The sequence below is a fragment of the Vulpes lagopus genome, chromosome 3, assembly GCF_018345385.1.
Source record: "Vulpes lagopus strain Blue_001 chromosome 3, ASM1834538v1, whole genome shotgun sequence".
Lineage (NCBI taxonomy): Eukaryota > Metazoa > Chordata > Mammalia > Carnivora > Canidae > Vulpes > Vulpes lagopus.
Genome location: NC_054826.1, coordinates 99,039,796 through 99,062,816, shown reverse-complemented (window position 1 = coordinate 99,062,816; position 23,021 = coordinate 99,039,796). Strand labels below are relative to the sequence as shown.

The following is a 23,021-nucleotide window of genomic DNA, read 5'->3' as shown; positions in this document are numbered from 1 at the left end:
CTTTAATCAGAGAACGTAATTTTACACCCACTTTCCACGAAATACATTTCTGAATCATTTTTCAAAATTGGCAAATAAAAGCCTTGTAGAGATAAGTCATCCACTTTGCTTTTGAGTCAGTCATTGTTTCCGGAAAACAACAACAATGACAATATTCCCAGAGGCCACGAAAAGGAAAGTATTCATGGATTACTATGAATGCATGCTAAAAAGATGATCCTTCTCTTGGCCTATAATTGAGCTCATAATTCCTGGAAGATTTCCTCTGTATCAGTGGCTTTCTTCAAAACATGAAAGGAGATGAGATTTTGGTACAAAGTGTCATTCAAAGTTCCTTGGGTTGTAAAACAGTTGATATTAAGCAGACAGACTATTTGGGTGTCTGCATTTCCTCCCATTCTGATTGAGCTAGCTGTTGGGTTATTGGGTAGACTCTGGAGTATAGACTCAATCTTCTTCCTTCATTAGAAATAGCAGCTGGGAAAGAGGAGCAGCATTCATGCCTTGTACTATTCCCAAGCCATTGTAAGCCTGACTGACATTGGCTTCAGAGTAGCCCTGAGCTCCTAGGGCCTGTCCCCATTGTGATGCAGTGACTAGGGTCTCCTGCTGCCATTGGAATGGGACAGGGTATGAGGATAGTGTGCTTGCCATGGCAGGAAGGTTAGTTTCTAGTCTCAGTTGTAATGGATCCAGTCACGCCATGTCCCTGGACCTGTGTGTTCTAATCGATAGAAGTGGGAGTAGACAGTATTTCAGATGACCCTGAGAGTGGTCAGAGGCCATGCTTTCCCTAGCGGCACTTCTCCAGAGATGCAGGCTACCTGGTGGCCAGGCTCCCCGTCAGAATATACAGGAGGGAGAAACAGCTGCATAGATCAGGCAGTCACCCTGCTCTGGGGCTGCTGGCTAGAAGGAGGCCCCGGAGAGCTTAGTAGAGGCTGGGTGAAGGTCATAGGTCCCTACTTTGAGGCTGCAGCCTGCCTACCCTGCCCCCTTCACAGTTGTCTTTGATCTCTCCAGATCATTCCATTTCACTGTCAACAGATTGCAGCTCACCCTGAGATCAGCTGGCCTGCTCTTTCACCCCCACCTCAGGATCCAAGCCTTGTAAAGTCAGGTGGAATTTCCACACCCCTCATGGGTCATACGACTATGGTGCAGACGCATCTCAGGTTTTGTTGTTATTATTACTTTTTGAAGGGTAAACACTTTTTGATTTGTTATTTATTTTGCTGATCCACCCAGCAAAACGAATCACTGACTTAGCAATAGTGATGGTAGAGAAGGTGACCAGCCATAGATGGGCTAGGTGACCAGGCTGAAACTGTTGCTTGGCACACAAGCCATTATTTGCAGTAAACCACTTTGGAGGAAGCGAAACAAGCTGCTGGAATTTGGGCCCATGCTCAAATCTCAGATCTCAGTTCCCTGATTCTTTCCAACTTGGTTTGGCCCACCTTTCTAGGACAGACCCTTTATCCTTCTCTGCCTTTTGAAACTGTCGCTCTTGGCGTAGTTTTGCTGCCTTTGCTGCCAGGCAACAAGCAAACCCTCCTGTGTCTTGTTTTCTGTGTGTCTTTGGGCAAGATACTTCACTCCACTGAGGCTTTTTCCCCCATTTGAGAAATGGGAATGAGATACTGGGAGCCTTACATTGATAGAGGTTGACATTGACATTGACAGAGGTTAATGCAGGCTCCTGAGCAGGCTGCTGAGAGCCCCTTCATTGATGTTCCTCATGTCAGACGCTACATCTCATCTGTAGGGTCTCACTCCAGCTTAGTTCACTAGTGACTGGGGCCCTGCTGGGAGCCAGATGTTTGCCTGTTTGGGTGGGTCAAGGCATGATTCACCTTGACCAGCAGCTCACCCTTGAGCTACATTGATCAGGAAGCCCAGACAGACGGATGTGACATCATGAGTAAACACAGACAGATAAGGAAGCAGCTCTGTTTGCCTTAGAGACGAATGCCACCACCCTGTCTGGGCCTCCGTAGAGAGGGTAAAGGATACCAATCTTGTAACTGTTAACTCTGTGCAATGACGTGTCTGTGGAGGCACCGAGAAACTCAGGGCGGGAAGAAAAGTCTGCAGGGGTCAACTTGTCACTTTGCTACAGTAAAGCCTTTATTTGCGGTAAAGTATTATTTTGTTTTTTTGGTTTTTTTTTCAAGGTTCAGCTAGAGAGGTTCCTGATATTCTGCTTCTGTCCATACCTGTCTCAGCTAAAAGATGATGGACCCCTTGAGGGCAGACTCAGCCTGTAGGCCTGAATTTAAATCAGTCTCCTTCCTTGTCTAAATGAAGAATCGCCATTGAGACCGGAATTTGTTTTTTCCTTCAGGGTCATGTAATTCTTGGTTATGGCATGAGACTGGTCTCCAGGCCCTCGCTCAGCCTGGTCATCTGGCTGGTGTGGCAGGGGCCCTTTATCCCTCTGGGGCTCTCCTGAGACCAGGCTGATGAGGTACAGGATCCATAACATGCCCTGTGAGCACTACAGAGCCTGAGATGGATAGAAATATCAGGAAAACTGATCTGTCTATATTTGAACATTTGCTGTTTTGTTCATCATGGGTCTCTTTTTGCATTCGATTTTCTAAATGTTTTTAAAATTTTATTTTAGAAAGGGAAGGGCAGAGGGATAGAACCCCAAGCAGACTTCGTGCTGAGTGCAGAGCCCAACGCAGGCCTCCGTCCCATGACCCTGAGATCATGACCTGACCTGAAACCGAGAGTCAGGTGTTTAACCTACTGAGCCACCCAGGCGCCCTTGCATTTGATTTTCTGAAACATGAAGACAACTTGACTAATGACTCATTTGGCATTCCCTTAAGTGTTGTGTTGAGTCAGTTTCCTCCCTCACTTCACCAACTCAGTGTCGTGTCTGAAGTGTCTGAACCGCAGCCTAGCCCTGCGGTTCCTCTCTCCTCTTCAGGAAAGGCCAAAAGTCCTGACTTGCTCTACAGTTTGCACAGACTTGGAGCCCCTTCAATCCTCCTGAGTGCCCCCTGTGGCCTGGGATCCAGGAGGGCCAAACCTGGGCCCGCTGCCCGACTGCCCACCGTGCCCACTAGATGGCGCGCTGGCCGCACAGTGAGCGCTGCACACCCCTCCGCGGGTCCGCTTGCCAGTGGAGAGGGCCGGCTCTCTTATCTCCACTGCAAGCCCAGTGCATCGGTGAGGATACTGAGGCAGGGAGGTGAAGTGACTCACCTGCTAGCCTTTAGTCCCTAATCAATAGCAGCTGTGGGTTCTGGCTTTCTACCTGACATTCTCCCTGGATCAGTTACGCTTGCTGGGTTTTAGAGGTGTCTTTTGACAACATGGTGAAAGCCATCGCGACCCTCCTTGGAAAAGGTTTGAAATTAATGTCATAGGCTTCAAGAAGAGCTGAGAAATAGATTAAGAACCTCGTTCCTACACGTTTGCAGGATATGTGTCTGATATGGGGTTTATAGCTAATTCCTAACTTTTGGTTCCAGATATGAATCTAACCATGTACACCATGCATTCATTCAAGAGCACCTACTAAAAAAAAAAAAAAAAAAAAAAAAAGGAGCACCTACTATGTGCCAGGCACTGTTCTAGGTGCCATTGTGGAGATTCCATTCTAGAAGGGAAAGGAATTTTGTAACCAAAATTGTAACAGCCACTGGTGCCATTCTCTTGATGGGCATTTCCTGTTCTGGGCAGTAGAATTTTACTTCCTGGCTCTCTTAGGGTTAAGTGAAACCACATGGCTAGTTCTGGCCAAATATTTGTGAGAAGTGATGTGTTGTCCTGGGCCAGAACATTTAATTGCTGGGGTGAGACCCTTCAGAGCTTTCCTTCTGCCCCCTGATACGGCAACCAGAAACATCTCACACAAAGGCTGTGGAGTCAGCCCAAATCCCCAGGACATGTAGCATGAGTGAGACGTCAACGTTTGTTTTTCCATGTCACTGAGACTTGGAGAGTGTTTGTTGCCACAGCATGACCTGGCCTATTCTGACTGATACAACAACAACAAAAGGAAATAATAAAATTACCAGAAGGAGATGAGAACTACAGGGGAAAAGAAGAAACTGAGTAGGATAAGTGGTATTGGAAGGATGGGAGTTAGATGGAGGGGCAAACAAGGTGGGTTTCATTGAGAGAGTGGCCTTTGAAAAGGAAGCAAGCTGTGCAGGTATCTGCAGAGAAGAGTGTCCCAGGCAGGGAGAATGGCCAGGATAAAGGCTAGAGGCATGTCCTGTCAACGACAGGTTGATAGGACTGTGATAAACTTTGGGGAGAGGTCAGAGAAGTAACAGAGTGTCATCACGTGGGACTTTGTGGCCATGTAGGGATGTTGTCATGTTCTCTGAGAGAAAAGGGAGCTATCGTGGGGGTTTGAGCTCAAACAGAATATGATGTGATTCACACTTTCAAAGGGTCAGTCCAGCCTCTAGGCTGAGACCAGACAGTGAGGGGGCAGAGGCAGGATGAAAATGAAAGTAGGGAGGCCTGTTATAAGAGGTTACTGTGTATTGCAGGTGAGCACTATTGGTGGCTCATGTGTGGCGGTACCAGCAGAGGTGGTAAGTGGTCAGATGGTCAGATCCTGGATGTAGTTTGAAAACGGAACCATAAGATTTCCTGATAGATTGGATGAGGGATGGGCATCATCCAAATAGGAGGATGGAATTGCCATCAGCCAAGGGTGAGGGAGGTTGTGGATGGAGGAGGTTTTTGGGTGGAGAACAGGAGTTTGGGCCATGTTAAGTTTAAAATGTCCATTAGACCCCAAGTGAGGATGTGTGGAGGCACTAAATGTATGAAACCAGGAGCTGGGAGGATATAAATTTGGTAATAATTGATGGAAAGATGGTATCAGCAGTTTAAGGTCTTAAAACACTTTGGTTGGTTATAAAGAGAAACTTTTTTTTTTTTTTTTTTTTTTTTTTTTAAAGAGAAACTTTTAAGTGCAGCATTGTATATACACAGGGCTGATTCTAGGGACTTTAGATGAGAATTATGGAAGATGATGTTAGCTTACCTTTGATGGTGTCAGAGGAGTTATGTTCTCTTTGCTTTACGAATGTCAAGGGCATGATCCATTACATCATGCAATGCTCCCTCCATCCCTTTGTCTTTTGCTGAATCCTGGGAAAAGCTCTACTTTCTCTGATGAAATGAACTTGCTTCCTCTTCCCCCAAAATGAAAATCATGAAAAGATTGTGCATCTCTTTTCTCTTTAGCTGCCAGGGAGCTCACAGAGTCAAATTAGAAACTCAACTATAATACATTAGCCACTTGGGTCTGTAGGGACTGCATATTTGTGTTTTTATTTTCCCTCACCTTGACTTCTTTTAATTCCCAGTCTTAGTTTTAAATTTTTTACTTTATCATATGTCTTCTTGCTAGAGTTGTCTCACATCTCTATGGCATGAGAAGTGTTAAAAAAAAGAAATAAGCATAATTGAATAAAGTTGCTTTTTAATAACAATACGACTCATTTATAAGTAAAAAAGATATTGAGAATTTGTCTCTAAAGTAATTTTCTATATGCAGAGTCATATATTCCAGCTGACTTTCATTATAAAATTGAAAATGTGTTCCTTAAGGAAAAAGAATGCTAGTCCTGAAATGTTATAAGAATCACTTTAAAATTGCAGCAAATAGATAAATTCACATATTTTAAAGCAAATAAGCAAGTTATTGCCAAGATCCTGAGAATAATATGCAAAGGAGGTCAAAATACAAACGCAAAAGAACTGGAGTTGCTTTTATGTTTCAGTCCAGTGATTTAAAGTTTGCAGGGGAAGGATGTGGATTTTCCTAACAGGACACACTACTCTGTGACACTGCATAACCCATGTTTTCTGGAATCGGCTGATGCAGAGATTCTCAGACTTCAGCCAGCCTCAAATACCTTCACCTACCTAGAAGCACCTGTCTTATTAGTCTGTCAATGTTGCTTATTCAAATCAATACCTTTTCTAAACCCAAACTTATTTAAAGAGAAAACAGTTTTTTGTTTGTTTGTTTTTTTTTATTTATGATAGTCATACAGAGAGAAAGAGAGAGGCAGAGACACAGGCAGAGGGAGAAGCAGGCTCCATGCGCCGGGAGCCTGATATGGGATTCGATCCCAGGTCTCCAGGATCGCGCCCTGGGCCAAAGGCAGGCGCCAAACCGCTGCGCCACCCAGGGATCCCAAGAAAACAGTTTAAATAATATACCATAGGAAGAAATCCACAGGTTTCATACTTTCTTAAGTTAGAAATTAAAGTCAATTCCTAAATATGAGAATTAAAAATTACATGGTGTGGAGTGTGTGGGTGGTGGTGCAGTTAAGCGTCTGACTCTTCATTTTGGCTCAGGTCATAATCTCAGGGTTGTGGGATTGAGACCCATGCCGGGCTCTGTGCTGAGCATGGGACCTGCTTGGGATTCTTTTTCCCTCTCCCTCTGCCTGCCACCCCATCACCCCTGCTGGTAGGTGCATGCTCTCTTTATCTTCCTAAAAAAGAAAAGGAAAGAAAAAAAGAAAAGAAAAAAAGAAGTCACCCTGGACCGGTGAGATCTACCCAGCCCTCCAGGGATTCTGATGGATGTTGAAGTTTGAGAACCACTACTCTAGAATAGTGACCCATTTTTGTACAGTAAACAGAAGGCAATCAGCAAGGAGATCTGATTTCTAGTCTGCATCTATAGGAATTAACTGTCTCCTAATGCCAAAAAAAAAAAAAACAAATCACTCTAAGTCTCAGTTTCCCCATTTGTAATGTGAGGAAGAGGTTCCCAGCCCTGCTGGCACAGTGGATCACCTGGGCGGCTTTTTAAATTCCAATGCTACTGTACCAAAGAGTCCATACCATGTAATCTTATTTATATCAGGTTCTAGAACAGGCAACAACTGATTTATAATGGGAGCAATCACAGCATGCCTGGGGTAGAGGGACTGGTGGGTTCACTGGGAAGAGGCAGGGGTGATAGTACCATTCTGTCTTGATGGGAATAGGGGTTACAGAGGTGTATACATTTATCAAAATCTATTGAATGGTAGGTACACTTGAGATTGTGCATTTTACACATATTTTGCCTCAAAGGGGAGAAAAGGATTGTAAACAAATATTGTCTCTAAACAATATTTGTGCTGAAGTATTTATGGGTGAAATGCACTGACATTACAACTCATTTTGAAATGCATAAAAAATAAGATGGCTTGCTAGATGGATAGAGGAATAGAGGGTCAGTTGAATTCTTTGAATTTTTCATTGGGTTTGAAAATGCTTATTTATAATAAAATGTTGGAGGGAAGTTCTGATGCTGGTTCCCACACATCTATTAAGCTAGAACCTTTCCTAAATTAAAATTTCTGCAATTGGGGGCACCTGGATGGCTCAGTGGTTGAGCATGTGCCTTTGGTTCAGGTCATGATTCTGGGATCCTGGAATCGAGTCCCACATTGGGCTCCCTCCAGGGAGCTTGCTTCTACCATTGGAGGGAGACACATTTCATTCTCAAGGGTAACAGGTTCTAAGTTATAAATGTACAGATATACAGGGAGAAGAGACACATCAGGAGATTGTTGGGTTTTATTCCTGACGATGAATTATTGGGCTGGAATATTCCCACAGGTAACAATAATGGGAAGGGAATGGGTTGTGCACCTGGGTTTCGTTGTTTGTTAGAGTTGCTCCAACCCCTCAGCTGCAAGCATTTGGCCACTGATGGCCACCTCATCGCCAGGTGCAAGTTTGGGGACGCTCTCTATAGAACTTCTTGCCTCAGCCACCAGGGGCAGCGCTCACCCCAGCTGTTGCCTGTTGCTCCCGCAATGTTCAAACCCAGGGCTTGGCATCATAATGTGTCCCTCTCGGGGTCCTATTCCCCTGATGCTTTGCTTCTCCTGTTATTTCCATGACCCGCAAAGGACAACACACCACGGACCCTCATTCCAGACCTGTGCATTCTCTAATCGGACTCAATGTGCCCCCTCACCCCCATCCTTCTCACCTTCCCAAGCTGGGCTGATGGCACCATCTGTAACCAGCAAGCTCCTTGAGCCTCGGAGCTCAGCCTTTTCTGAGAAGGTTCTCTTGACTTTTACCTGGTTGACCGGCTCGCCTGGTGCTCTCCACAGGGGGTGGGGTGGTGGAGGAGCTTTCTTCTCTGATGCCACAAACCCCTGAATCTGAGGTAAGCTCAGCCTCCTCCATGCTTGCCAAGGCTGCTTCTAAAACATTTCTCTTCCCCTCTCATTCAAGACCCAGCCCTGTCACCTGCTGTCTCTCCTGGTGGCAGCCGTCTCTGGTCTCGTGGTCACCAAAGACCTCTGCTCCTACTGTTTCCTCCACGCTCCACGTGTCCTCTTCTCCATGACCCTACAGATGGCCATACTCCTCCCTGGCCGCCTGCTACCTTGTCTTGCTCATCTCCAGCAATCTCCACCAATGCTCTGACCCTGCTGCCTCTTCCTGCGGCCAGGGATCCTACCCGTGTGGGGAGGTGGATATTCAAGTACCCGCACCCCCACCTGCACCTGCCCGTGCACTCTGCTGGCCCATCCACAGCTCCCCTCATGGCCTCACTGTGGCCCCAGGTGATCACCTCCCTCCTCTCCCGCCCTCCCCCACATACCCTGGCCGGCTCTCCTGCTCCTGCACCTGAACCCTGGCAGCCCAGCAGCCCCGGGAGAAAGCACCTGATCAGTGGGACTCCTCCCACTTTAAATTCATGCTCACAGACCTAGGGGTGCTGCTGGCAGCCCCACTGCTGGCTCCCACTCTCCACACGGACGACTTCGTACCTCCTCTCTTCTTCTCCCTGAGCCGCCTTCGCTCCCGCCCTCCCTCCCTTCTGCTCCGAGGAGTCACATCTGACTTCATGGAGAAATTTGAAGCTAGCAGAGTGAGCTCTGTGTCTTGCTACCCCCGCCTGTACCTCTCTGCATTTCTGCTGTCAGGGCGGAAGAACCGTGGAAAGAATCGTGCCTTCTCTGCTAGGAAGCCAGCTGCCCTCCCGCTGCACCTGGCCCCCGCCCCCAGCTTGGTTCCCATCCCTTCTTCCTTGCTTGGCGCTTATTCTCATTTTCTCACCAACAGGAGACTTTCATGGAAGGGTGAAGAACTGGCTCTGTAGTTGGGGACCCAATGTCATTCTGCTTTCCATAAAGAGGTTTTCTTGTCACCTGGCTAGGGATGGAGCGAGCTTGGTGCGGGAGAGGGGGTCTATTCTTGGTACACAGGCTCTCAGGTGACCCCTGGTCTACAGTCTGTGCATGGATGGCTTCAGGGTGGCTTCCTGGAAGTAATGAGTTCTGACACGGAACAGCATCTCGAAAGTCTCCCATCCAACACTCAGCCTGGTTCAATCATTCCCACCACTGGCAGGTGAAAAAGGGACAGCTCTGTGTCCATGCAGGACATACCTGAGGTGGCACACCCAGAGGACAGTCCCACGCAGGTCCCAAGAGGGCACATCTGAGGATGCTCGGGATCGGGGGGTGCCCTGGAGGTCCCTCACTAGGGGAGAGAGTGGGGAAAGGTGGTCAGAAACACACAGCAGAATATCGTGCAGACAGAGCCAGGGCCAACAGGTTAGATATGCGCACAGCAGCATCTCCAAGCCTAGCTGCCTGAACACAGGAAGGCCCATCACATTTGTGTACGTTAAAGCACCTGCACACAGCACAACACAGGTGTTTCAGAGCCCCCGTGACTAAAAGTGTACGTGTGGGGGACGCCTGGGTGGCTCAGTGGTTGAGCATTTGCCTTGGGCTCAGGGCGTGATGCTGGGATCCAGGATTGAGTCCCGGGATTGAGTCCCACGTTGGGCTCCCTGCATGGAGCCTGCTTCTCCCTCTGCCTATGTCTCTGCCTCTCTCTCTCTGTGTGTCTCTCATGAATAAATAAATAAAATCTTTTTTAAAAAGTGTACATGTGGAACCCATCAGAAGGCTCATCTGTGGAAGGGGGTAGGAGGGGCTCATGGACAGACAGATGGGACTGGGGTCTTGTGTGGGGCTGTGCTGATGTGGGTCATGGCCCTGGACTAAAGCATGTGATGCCCTCGGTCCTCAGCTGGCTCACCTGCCCTCCCTGTCTGATTCCTGCACCTTCTGCTCCTGTGCTCCCCTGCAAAGACCCATTGTGGGTGCAGCTTCCAGACCCGGGCTTTCCTGGGTCTCGTGACCCTTCGAAACAAAGTTCTGTTGGTAGAAGCAGAGAGGCCACTCCTTACTGAGACCGTACCCGAGGTCCCAAGCAGTAAGAAAAAAAAAAAAGCCTCCAGCACGCTGGAGACCACACTCCCACAGAGCCCCAGGCCCGGCCCTCGTGTCCCTGGGGTCCAGCTGGGCCATGTCTTGGGGAGCCATGCTTGTGGCACAGTGGGGGCAGAGGCACTTCAAGCAGAAGGGTATTATTGGCCTCTCTGCTTATGACATGGGCCACGAAGGTTGGTTTCCTGGAGTCCCAGAGACAGTGAGTTGGAACTGTCAGGGTCTGGGGATGCCCTGATTCCTCTTGTCTGTAGTCCATTGGCCTTACACCAGTGGGCTTCCTGGGTACAGTGTGTCTGATTCCAAGCCGCCAGCGTGGTTAGGAGCTGGGAAGAAATGTACAGAGTCAGGTGGGGGCCGTCTTCCACTGCCCGTGACCTGCCAGAGGTGGCAGGAGGGTGCGGAGCCCCAAGGTGTGGAGGATCGAGGGGAAGGCTCCACCTGACGGAAGCTGGGGACCTCTCTGGCTCGGGGCACAGTCACTTTCATTTAAGCCAGACCTGAGGAAAATGCTTAACAAGAAAACTGTCCTCCGTGGGCCTGTGAGGGAAGTTGAGGTTTTGTCTACTTTTATGTAGCAATCCACCAGGACTGGACATTCTCATTAGAATGCAGGTAAAACAGGACAGATTTGAGTTTGTTGGTGAGAGAACTTTCATTTCCAGAACTGTGGGACACGTGTCAGACCTTTCCACGGAGTGAATCAGAAACCAGGGAAATTACTGTCATTTTTATACAAACAAAGCGCAAGTGATTCCCTCCGTAGAAACTTCCAGTTAAAAAGAGGGCAAAAAGTCTGATTTCCAAGTACAAATTCCTCGTTTCTTGCCAGCGAATTAATTGCTTCCACCTTGTAATTTTTACAGAATACTGATGGCATGTTGATGGGGGGAAGAAGAAAAAAAGATCTCTTGTACAGGAGGAATTTTTTAGGCACAAAAAGGAGACTCTAATATTAGGTTCTCCAGAGAAACAGACCCAATAGCCTATTCATGTATATATATATATATTTTAATCTCATATATATAATCTCACCTGTGATCCAGTCAGGTTGACAGATAAAGTGAGCCATCGTGAAACTGTGTCTGCTAAGTGAGCCAAGATGTGACTGAGGCTTTAAAAAGGAGCAGACATAGATGGTAGGTGACTTCCATGTGCAGAGGCTGGATAAAAAGCCCTCAATGGCTGCAGAGGAGGTCTCCTGGATGTGCATTTAGTGGGTCTTTTTAGAACCTTCTAGAAGTTCCTTCTAGGAACTGTTCCCCTCAACTTATGGTCTAGCACATCTTTGCACTAAAAAGCACACCTCAAGCTTTGCCAGGATTCCATGGGATCCCAATAGAATTGGAAAGCAGAATGGCTGGTTTTCTTTAAACTGAAATCTTAACATGTTCCCATGATTCATTTACAAAGCGGTTCGTTTAATAATAACTTCAAGCCACCAACAGTTTCATTGTTTTTCCAAAAAAAAAAAAAAAAATCTTTCTCACGGGCTAACTGTGAACTGCTAGCCTTGTGTTGCCTGACGGAGAATACTCAGCCTAGGCCAAGCTGTCACCCACATTTTTTGGGTTCTTCATCCCGTAGGAGGCCAGGCGCTTGCCTCGTCTGGCCCCCATGGAAGGATGTGCTTCTAGGGCTGGAGGTGAGCTCCCCCAGCCCCACTTCTTCCCACCTGTGAGGCCCACTTCTCACAGGTACCATGGCAGGACCTGGTCATCCTCTCTGGGCTGCTTTGGGAAAGATGGCCAAGCATGTGATGCAATCTTGCTCCCTTCTAGACTTCAGAGTAGGACTGGTGCTGCACACAGAATGTCTGTGTCCCTACTCCCCCACCCAAACCCATTTGTTGAATCCTAACCCCTGAGGCAAAGGTATGAGGAGGTGAGGCCTTTGGGAGATGATTAGGTCATGGGGGTGGAGTCCCCAAGAACAGGATTAGTGCTCTTAAAGACCCCAAAGAGCTCCCTCACCCCTCCAGCGACCTGAGGACACAGCAAGAAGGCACAGTGGCGTCTGTGAACCAGAAAGCAGGCCCTCAGCACGTGCTGAATCTGCTGGCACCTTGATCTTGGACTGCCCAGCCTCCAGAACTGTGAGAAATGTTTCTATTGTTTATAAGCCACCCGGTGCTATTTCTGTTATAGTGGCTCGAACAGACTGAGACAGGTGGGTAGGGGCTGCCCAGCCGGTCTCCATTTCCCAGAAGCACCCCACTTCTTATATTTTGGGGGGGCCCAGGAGTGGCAGGTTGTTTTCCCCCCCAAATAATGTCAACACTATTTATGGATTCCTCTGTTCTTGCAGCTCTTCTATCAAGAAGTGGAATAATCTATGTCCTTCTCCTTGAGCTAGGAGAATGTCTTTGTGACACAGCCTCATCCCTCAGGGTAAGTAGATGTAATGCTCTGCAACTTCCAAGGCTGGGACATGGAAGGTGACATGGCTCCTGCCTGGGGCTCTCTCGTTACATATGTTTTTGGGAGCCCCAAGCTGCCTTGCATGAGTGGGCTGTCCGGCAGCTGTCATGCTGGAGAGACCACTTGGAGATAAAGGCGCACGAGGCCCTTTTGACTCTTCCCAGCCCTGCATCAGACATGTGTGAGGAAACCATCTCCACGACAATGTCCCCTACTCTGCCTGCCACTGTATCCTACCTGCCACTGCACCCTGCCACTGCACCAGCTTAGCAGAACCATCTCGTTGATCCCAGATTACCCTGCATTTTCATGCAAAAAGAGATCTGTTATCTTGAGCCACTGTTTTGGTGTGGCTTATCACATAAAAATAGATAACCATAATACCATGCCAAGGGGAGTGAGATGGGTCATTTCCTGGTCAAGGTGATTAAGAAGTAGGGAGACCATCTGGCCCAGTTTGCACAGACTCAGTGACACCTATTGTCTTGGCCTAATTAATTTTTTAAAAGATTTAATTTAGGGCAGCCCCGGTGGCTCAGTGGTTTAGCACCGCCTTCAGCCCAGGGCATGATCCTGGAGACCCGGGATCGAGTCCCACATCGGGCTCCCTGCATGGAGCCTGCTTCTCCCTCTTGTGTCTCTGCCTCTCTCTCTCTCTGTGTGTCTCTCATGAATAAATAAATACAATCTTTAAAAAAAAGATTTAATTTATTTTTAGAGAGAGAGACAGAGAATGAGAGCAGGGAGAGGGGCCAGAGAGAGAGAATCTGAAGCAGACTCCATGCTGAGCGTGGAGCCTAATGTGGTGCTTGATCTCACGACCCTGAGATCATGACCTGAGTCAAAATTTGAGAGTTGGATGCTCAACAGAGCCACCCAGGCACCCCTTGACCTAATTCTTAATAACACCCCCTTTCACTCTTGAAAGTGTCTTGACTTGGGAGTTATGTTATATGGTCGCCCCAATCAGAGCCAGATGTGCATTGGGTCTGGTTGGGTTGGTGCAGATGAGAATAGTGACCTTGGAGGAGCTGCAAATGGAAGGCACCTGTGCCACTGAATCACCATGTAGAAGAGCACCCTCCATGGCTCCAGACCCCCGTTCAGGACTCTGCGTGAACGAGACATAAACTGCCAAAGGGAATCGTTTTTTGGAGCCCTAAACCAGTTTGTTACAGCAGCTAGTGTTCCCCTGAAATCAGTTAGGAGCAAAAATGAGAAATCTCCATCCTGCTTTACAAAGTGAAAGTACAGGCATCAGTGTCAGGCATCCAAGCCCATTTGCTTTATACCTACAGACTCCTAAATCACATGAACCCATGGTCAGCACTATGCAATTTCTATAAACAAATCTTTTTTTAATTACATACTTTGAGTATGGACAATGTTCCCCCTAGCTTCTTCCCAGGTCTCGCTTTAAAAGATCAAATGTGCTTGTGACAGCAGATTCTTACATTTTAAAGGAATTAAAAAGAAGAAACTCACTGTGTTTTCAAGATGTGGGCTTTGGGAATCAGATGGGCTTAGTATGAACTAGTATGGAGATGTTCACTAGCTGTGCAGCCCAGGAAAACATCACTGAGCACCTCTGCGTCTCAGGTTCCTTACCTGTAAAACAGCAGTAACAGTGCTAATTCTCCTTTTCTCTCTCCTCTTCCTCCTCCTTTGTCCCTCTGATAAAATTTTGATGAGTGAATCCAGGCACATATATGAAATACGAGGTCCCAAAGTGTATATATTAATGGTAAGTGTGTGGGGGTGACTTCTGGTCTTTACCTTGTACTTGGCCTCTCTCATGCAGAAAAGCAGCACTATGGAGAAATGATGGGATCAGGACCCACATCCTGGTGTCTGTCCCTTCCCCCTCCATCCCTTCGTCCATCTCTGACATCATCTGCCACCTGACAGGTGGCTGATGAGCTCAGCCCAGGTGTGGGGGCAGCCCTGCCACATGAAGGCGATGCCCCCAGGGACAGCCTTCACCCAGGGGGAGACTGGAGCCAGTGCCTGGATGCCCTGGTCCCTGGTCTCAGAGAGATGAATGTGAGGGGTAGTATCCAGGGCTGCTCAGGTGTCTTGGAAGGATTGAGCGCTGGCGGCCTTCATGGGTGACCGGCATAATCAGTGGTGATTAGCTTCTCCTTCTTCCTCTCTCCAAGAATCTGTTCCTGTAGAAATACCAGCGCTGGATCCTTGTCCCAGGTTCTGCTTTGGGCGAACCCAGATTGAGACACTGGGGGCTCGTTTCCCCACTTCGCAGTTTCCCAGCCACGCAGCCTGTGTTGTGGGGTCTGTTGACTCATCTGGAAATGCAGCGATGCCCTCATCTAGCCTTGTCAACCACCCGCTCCCTGTCATGGTCCGTGAATAAGAAAATGTCTCTTGACTTGGGTTCTAAATCCCAGTGTCAAAACTTTGTGATCTGGGCTGGACCCTACAAAGTTCCCTGTTTTCTAAGGCCTAGGAATTTGGAGCAAAAGGTCAGTTGTCCATCCATATCCATGATCACATGGGGATGCAGCCAAAGAGGTAGAGAGAGCAGAAGAGAGCAAATCAATCCCCGATGCCTGAGACCCACCTGGCTTGGCTGGGGGCCTGGCTGCCTCCTGAGAGAGGAGCAGAGAGGGGGTGGTCGGCTGGCATGGGCATCAGGGCATGCTGGCCAGTCCTGGCTCCACTCCCCAATTCTTCAGGATCTGAGGTCAAAGGAGAGAGGCGAGCACCAGAAACGTGTGATCCCTCCAATGCCAGTGACCCACACATGGGCCCAGACAGGCCTGGAATCTGACCCGTACCCCTCACACCTCCCTCCTAGAAGAGCTGGCGGGGACGGGGGAGTCCATCAGGAAAGCTTTGCGAGTGAGTTTTGCCCTAGAATACTGAAGCGCAAGTCAGGCAAGATCGTGTTTGTGGAACTGCTTTATGAATAGTTAAGTGTAAGGTACAGGACAGATAGAACTTTAAAAGAGATGGAGAGAAGTCTAATTGTAACTCCAGGGAAGTTGCATGAATCAGAACTCTCTTTCCTGGATGCTGATTGCTCAGAGGGTGGAGGGTGCTAATTACGTGAAATTAGGAGGGAAATACCTCCTTTCACACCTAGAACAAGCTGGGAGAGGCTTCTCCACTAAGTTTCCCTGTGGGCCAGGCAGAGGGAGCCCTGCCAGGCAGTGGGCAGTGCGTCCTGCTGGCCGGAGGGAGCCACGGGGCGCGGGCCCCACAGCTCCCTTCCACCTGCCCAGCAGCCAGCAGGAGGCAAGCTCCGGAGACTTGATGACAAACCTGGCTGTAGCTACGGACTCTGTTTACAGCTTGCTAGGGGCGAGGGAATCACCAGACTCTGTTTACAGCTTGCTAGGGGCGAGGGAATCACCGAGGGAGGGAGGTTGCCAGAGGAACCAGAGCCATTCCTCTCTCTCTCTCTCTTTCCCCCTTACCTGAAAATAAAAGATCACCGTGGCCTTCGGGGGGCATAAACTGGCGCTGCCCCAGCTCTGGGCTGGGCGAAGCACTGCTGAGGGCCTGGGAGGCGCCGCTGGCCCTGGGGGGCAGTTTCCCTTCCTTGCTGTGAAAGCTTTCTTTTCTTTTCTCCGGCTTCCTTGCTCGCTCGCTCGGCTCCAACCTTACCCGCCTAAAATTTCTTCCCAGGCAAAGCTCCCATACCCGTTTCTGGTTATGCTTCCCTCTTACAGCTCTCTCTCTCCTTTTTAAAAAATTTATTTCTCAATCTACCCACTTTGTTGTTGCTTCCTGGGATTGTTTACCAATGCAACAAATGCTAATATTATATGAAACATGCTAGAAAGTGCCAGCACACAGAAGGAGTCCCCTCCTCCCTCCCCCTAGCAGTCCCCCCCCACCCCCCAACTGGCCCAGGCCACAGAAGCCCCGTGGGTGCGGGTGCCGGCCTGTTCTGGGACCTGGCGGGCTTGCTCGGCGGGAGGCTGTGCGAGAACCCTCCACCACGGTGCACTTTTCTTCCTTCCTTGTCTCCTGAGCCTTGGAGGGAACAGTGGGGTGGCCCAGTGGGTGAGCACAGGTATAGGAGACTTTCGTGGGTCCTTCTTCCCACCTGATAGGTTCCTGCAAAGGGCTCATACCCAGTCTTTTTTTGTTGTTTTTTTAAGATTTTTAAAAATTATTATTTATTTGAGAGACAGCGAGTGAGCAGACAAGCTTGCATGCAAGAACAGAGGGAGGAGTAGAGGGAGAGGGAGAAGCAGACTGCCCGCTGAGCAGGGAGCCCCATAGGGCTCTATCCCAGGACCCCGAGATCATGACCTGAGATGAAGGCAGATGGTTAACTGACTGAGCCACCCAGGTGCCCCATTTAGTGCCCAGTCTTGAAGGGAAATTTATTCATACAGTACATTCACTGAAGTCTTCTGTGTGTCAAGCAGAGTGTTTAAGCCCACAACTCTGGGATAGACTGGGTTCCAATCCTGCCTCTACCACATATAAACTGTGTGACTTTGGACAATGAGTTAACCTTTCTGTGCCTTGGTTTGCTCATCTGTAAACTATCTTTTTTTTTTTTTGTAAAGATTGTATTTATTTATTCATGAGAGACACACAAAGAGAGGCAGAGACACAGGCAGAGGGAAAAGCAGACTCCTTGCAGGGAGCGTGAAGCCAGACTTGAACCCAGGACCCAGGATCCCAGGACCCCAGATGCCCCTCATCTGTAAAATATCTTATTCATGAAGGTTAAATGAGGTAGTATTTGTAAAGCCTCTGGCAGAGTGGTTGGCCTACAGTGAACAAGGTTTGTTTGGGGCGCCCAGGTGGCTCAGTGGTTGAGCGCCTGCCTTTGGCTCAGGCCATGATCTCGGGATCCTGGGATCGAGTCCCACATCGGGCTCCCCACAGGGAGCCTGCTTCTCCCTCTGCCTGTGTCTCTGCCTCTCTCTCTCTCTCTCTGTCTCTCATGAATAAATAAATAAAAAATAAATAAATAAATAAAATAAATAAATAAATAAATAAATAAATAAATAAATAAAATCTTAAAAACAACAACAACAACAACACAAGGTTTGTTCAATAAAAACAAGCCATTCTAGGTGCTGGGCATGCAGGGATGCTCAGGAGCCCATGGAGCCTTCACATGGAGGGTGGAGACAAATTATAAACATGTGAACAAAGAAATGATATAATTGCAGTGTCACAAGGAAAATTAAACCAACAACAGGACAGAGGGTAAGCAGTAGGTGTAGGGGAGTGAGGGGGTGGGTGGGGACCTGAAGGAAGGTCTTCCAGAGGAGGGGTGTCTACATGGAGACCTGAATAATGACAAGGAGCAGCCACGGAAAGAGCAAAGGAGTGGAATTCAGGCAGCGGGAATAGCATGTGCAAAGGGCTGGTGTGTGGGAGGAAAAGGAAAACAGGTGTGGCTGAAGGGGCGATGGGAGGAGCTGTGTGTGGATGAGGATGGAGAGAAGCAGGCCCAGGTCCCGTGGGGGCCCAGCAGGCCCCAGGAAGAAATGGATTCTTCTCTACCTGCAGTAATAGACTGCACTCATCTCCCAGGGCTGCAGCAACGAAGAACCACAAACCTGGGGACTTAAAACAGAAATGTGTTCTCTCAGAGGCCTGGAGCCCACAAGTCTGAAATCAAGGTGTCTGCAGAGCCACAGTCCCTCTGAAGGAAGCCTCTAGAGCAGCACCCTGCCTTGCCTCTTCCAGCTTCTGGCGGCCCCAGCTCTTCCCTGGCTTTTCTTAGTCACTGTCTCTGCCCTCACACAGTCCTCTCTGTGTGCATGTCTCTGTGTCATCATCTCTTCCTCCGAGGACACCAGCCGTTGGAAGTAGGGCCCACCCTAAATGCAATAGACAGCATCCTGAGATCCTTCACTTAATTATATCTGCAAAGACCCTGCTTCTGGTGAGGTCGCATTCATAGGCACCATGGGTTAGGACTTGGATATAGCTTTTTTAGGGGGGCTGCAAGTCCATGCGCTACAGATGCCACTCATAGTTTCAGAAATGGCTCGTGATTTAGTGGCATCACGCGGGCTGCAGTGTGGAGATTGGATCAAAGGCAAGTTAGGGGGGCTGTGGCAGGTAGGGGTGCCAGAGATGGTGGGGAGAAAGAGAAAAGGTGTTCTCTTCTTGGACACGAACATTGTCACGGATCACCGTCAGACAAAGGCATGGTGTCCACAAGGGATCAAGAGAGCCACAAGACCCCTCTGAAATCATGTCTGAACACAGATTGGGAATGGCCATGATCCAAACCACAAAATTTTTATTTATTTATTTATTTATGATAGTCATCACACAGAGAGAGAGAGAGAGAGAGAGAGGCAGAGACACAGGCAGAGGGAGAAGCAGGCTCCATGCACCGGGAGCCCGACGTGGGATTTGATCCCGGATCTCCAGGATCGCGCCCTGGGCCAAAGGCAGGCGCCAAACCGCTGCGCCACCCAGGGATCCCCCAAACCACAAAATTAACCAGACATTCTCCATCCTGGCTAATGTGACTCCTTTTTTTTTTTCCCTTAAAGATTTTATTTATTTATTTGAGAGAGAGAGCACAAGAGGGGGCAGAGGGGCAGGGGGAGAGGGAGAAGCAGACTCCTCGCTGAACAGGGAACCCGATGAGGGGCTTGATCCCAGGACCCTGAGATCATGACCTGAGCCAAAGGAAGACACTTAAACAACTGAGCCACTCAGACGTTCCATCCTTTTTTTTTTTTTTTTTTTTTTTTTTTAATCACCATCAGCTATAGCTTTGCTCTATCCTTGTCACCTTCCAGGTAAGAGTTATTAAGATGCTCCATCACAGCATTACCCCTGATTCTGATAGCAGCCATTCCAGAGCAAACCTTGCTTCCTTGAACTTGAGGCTGCACCCCCACATCACACAACAGAAGCCTCAATCCTCTGGCAGGTCTTAAATGACATGCCCTAGGGTTCCCAGTGGTGTGTGCTCACCCTTCTTGCAGCAAATCAGCAAACCTAATTTTGTTTCATTCACAGAGTGCTCCTGGTGATCACAGTTTGAAGGGCGAGGAGGGGGAGGGGGGCTTCATGGCAGTGGGCGATCCACAGGGCCCTGTGCCTGGTTTATTGCTGTGCTGCTGCCATATTGGAATTTATAATCATATTCCAACAAGGGGCTCTGTGTGTTAATTTTTCCTGGCCCTTGCAAAGTCTGTAGCTGGTTCTTTTCTTTTCACAACCCCTGAGCCAAAGGCAGACGCTCAACCACTGAGCTACCCAAGTGCCCTGGAGCTGGTTCTGCTGAAGAGCACTGACAGTGGCAATGGCAGGGTCATTGTGGTAGAAAGAGGGATGAGTGTGTGGATTCAGGACTTTTTGGCCTAGACGTGCAGGACTGGTTGCTAGTTTGGATTTGCATGGGGGAATGCAAGGAAGAGAGAGAGAAAAATCTGAATTTGCTCTAGGGTAGGGAATGCCGCTTATCAAAATGGGAAATATCGGGTGGTCAAGTCAAGCAGGCTTTGCGTTGGGAGGGTTTGGGTCAAGAGTCTCAATCTGGGGATGCCTGGGTGGTTCAGTGGTTGAGCATCAGGTCATGATCCTGGGGTCCAGGGATTGAGTCCTGCACCGGGCTCCCTGCAGGGAGCCCCCTCTGCCTGTGTCTCTGCCTCTCTCTCTGTGTCTCTCATGAATAAATAAATAAAATCTTTTTAAAAAGTCTCAATCTGGTGAAAATATCCTTCCTACCTTATTCTAGGAAATAGGCATGCAATGTTACATTTTTAAAAGTTGGTGACTCAGTGCTGTACTACAGTTTTGCAAGATATTACCATAAGGCAGGGAGGAGGGGAGAACAGAATAAAGGGGATATGGGATCTCTTCATATTATTTCTTACAACTGCATGTGAATCTCCAATTATCCCAAAATTAAAAGTTTAATTAAAAAAATTGGTGACCCAGAAAATCAGGATGTGAATGGAACGATAGGCAGCTCCAGGCAGGTGTTACTCATTTGTATTCATAAGTTCTTAAATCTGCAAGGGGTTTAGGGGCAGCTCACACAGGGGACACAGCCCAGTGAAGGGGCCGTGCGTGGCATCTAAGGGGTCAGTGGTGGCCACTATGGCACCTGAGCATCTTTCCTAGGGTCCTTGAGCTGGGGACTAATGGGGTGGAGAACAGCTCATCTCTCCAAGGCCCTTCAGTGAGGGGTGTGGACTTCACCAAGGAAAGTTCTGTGAGGAAAGTGATCTGGGCACTCAGCTCCTGTAGTAGTTTCTGGTCACTTCAGCAGGGGGTGAGCCCAGGGTACTTTGGGCCTAGACACCATGAGGAGGAAGAGACAGAATGACTCCTGTTGGCCTCTACTTTTATGCTTCCGTTAGGTAGATTCAGACTCCTGGGGGTAGGGGTGGGGGGAGCATTTCATCTTGATATTTGCAGATTTATTCACAGAACTCCCCACACATCTGGAGGAGAATATATGACTTGCCCCCTAGAGGAAATAGTTAAATGAATCGCTAAAGCACAAAATGTTCCTGTAAAATTGCTTCCATATTTTATTAGACGCAGATGAGCATGAATTATTGTGAAGCCAACAGGAGGGTTTGCAAATTGGGTTCTTGCCTTTCCATAAACAGCTCTTCCACACCTAGATCATTATGGAAAAGCTTTAACAGAACATTGGTTTGGGATAGGGGCATTGAATAATTCATTCGCTCATCCATCCATCCATCCATCCATCCATCCAACATTTACTGGGCACCCACTGTATGCCAGTAATGTCAGCTAACTGGCAGCTACAGGTGTTATTCTCACTGACCTACTTCTAAATGAGTCCTTTTGAAATGAGCTCACTTGGGGGTTGAAATGTTATGGGAGGGACACCTTTTGTGGGGAAGGGACTCCCTGTCACGCATCCCAGAGGGCCACTGTCCACAGAGAAGTTACTTTTTCATGTACCCCTCAACAGTTAAAAATGCTCCCTCACCTTGAATTCTTCTTTCTTAAAATCTGCTCATTTATGTCAAGGTGTGAAATTTCTTGCAGGAAAAAATGGACCTGGTTGTGCAAAACTGCCTTTCGAGTTATTCGTTTCTTATCTTCTGTGTGGCTCTGCCAAACTGATCACAGCTGGGCATCTGAAGGATCTGCTTTCTGCTCAGAATGCCCAGCTTGGGGCAGGGAGCAGAGAGCAGGGGATGAGAGGACAAATATCGCTTATTTCTCCTCCTCTGTCTGGAAGTTAGGCATAACAGTGAGGCTCGTAGGATCATTGGAGCAACCAGGGACTGGTACACAATGTTCCCTCGGCCACCATGGACAAGTGAGTAAGGGGAGGATTTTCTCTACCATCCCTGGCCTGAGCTGGGGATGGGAGTGGTGGTTGCCCCTGACATGGCTGGGCAGATGTTGGCTCAGTGGAGGGCTGGGCCCTCACCCCAACGGGACCCAGGGCTTCTAAGCTTGTCAGAGGCACTGCAAGCTGTCCTTCTGGGAAGGGGGCATGGAATCTTCCCCAAGGGAGGCTTCTTGAGGAAAAGCAAAGGTGGGAAGGACACCCAGAGGTGCCACCTGTTGCATGGAAGTCCTTTACCATATTGATGTGTGGGGCTCTTACAGCACCTGCAGGTTGGGCTGGAGCGGGGGCGTCCCATCTCCTCCAACTTGTGAGCATGGAAACAGCTCAGTGAGACCAATTATGTGTCCAGGATTTCCCAGTGATTGGTGGAGGTTGAATTTGACTTGCTATACTTCTCTGCACCATGGCTTCCCAGGCAGGAGCTGTGTGATGACCTCTTTCAAAGGCAAAAAAAAAAAAAAAAAGAAAAAGAAAGTGTTGCTAAACATGTTTTGGGAGTCCTCTGTGAGGAGACCACTGGGCAGGAAAAGGTGCCCTCCACTGCATCTGTTTTCTGGTGAGGTGAGGTGTGGAGGAGGATGACTGGGGAGTGTCTGGAAGCATCTTCTCCCATCTGAGGGCTGCAATTTATGATCAAGCCAGGCAGACACAATGGTTATCCTCTTGATTACAAGTAGTGGACACCTGGACTCAGAAATGCAGGAAACAGAGTTGGGCATTCATACTAAATTCTCCCAAAATTGAGAGGGCTCAGGGAACCCGAGAGTGGGTGGAGGGAGGTGGCAGTGTCTGGTTCTTAGCAGTTGAATGCTCATCAAAAGACCCTTTGGTTCAAACTTTCAAATCATATTGAAATAATTCTTCAGAATGTCTATTTTGGTAAATAGAGTAGGATAAATATGGTTACACCTTTATTTGAGTCATTGAGGTCCTGCAGTGTTTCTGGGTCAGGATTTTACTCCTGAAGTCTCACTGTGGTGTTCTGGAAATGCCCTGGTCTCAGCATCAGAAGACCCAGCCCCTCTTCGGGTGGCTGTGTGA

At 48.5% G+C, this 23,021-nt stretch overlaps 1 long non-coding RNA gene across 1 annotated transcript in view; it reads left to right on the top strand.

The window, feature by feature from the left end:
* Window positions 1-1,982: 1,982 nt before the first annotated feature.
* The window catches only part of LOC121486617, a 35,585-nt gene continuing 14,546 nt past the window's right edge, over window positions 1,983-23,021 (top strand). The window contains exons 1-2 of the long non-coding RNA XR_005986695.1: window positions 1,983-2,139; window positions 12,564-12,646. This is a non-coding gene — a long non-coding RNA (uncharacterized LOC121486617). The remainder of the gene's footprint in view (window positions 2,140-12,563; window positions 12,647-23,021) is intronic.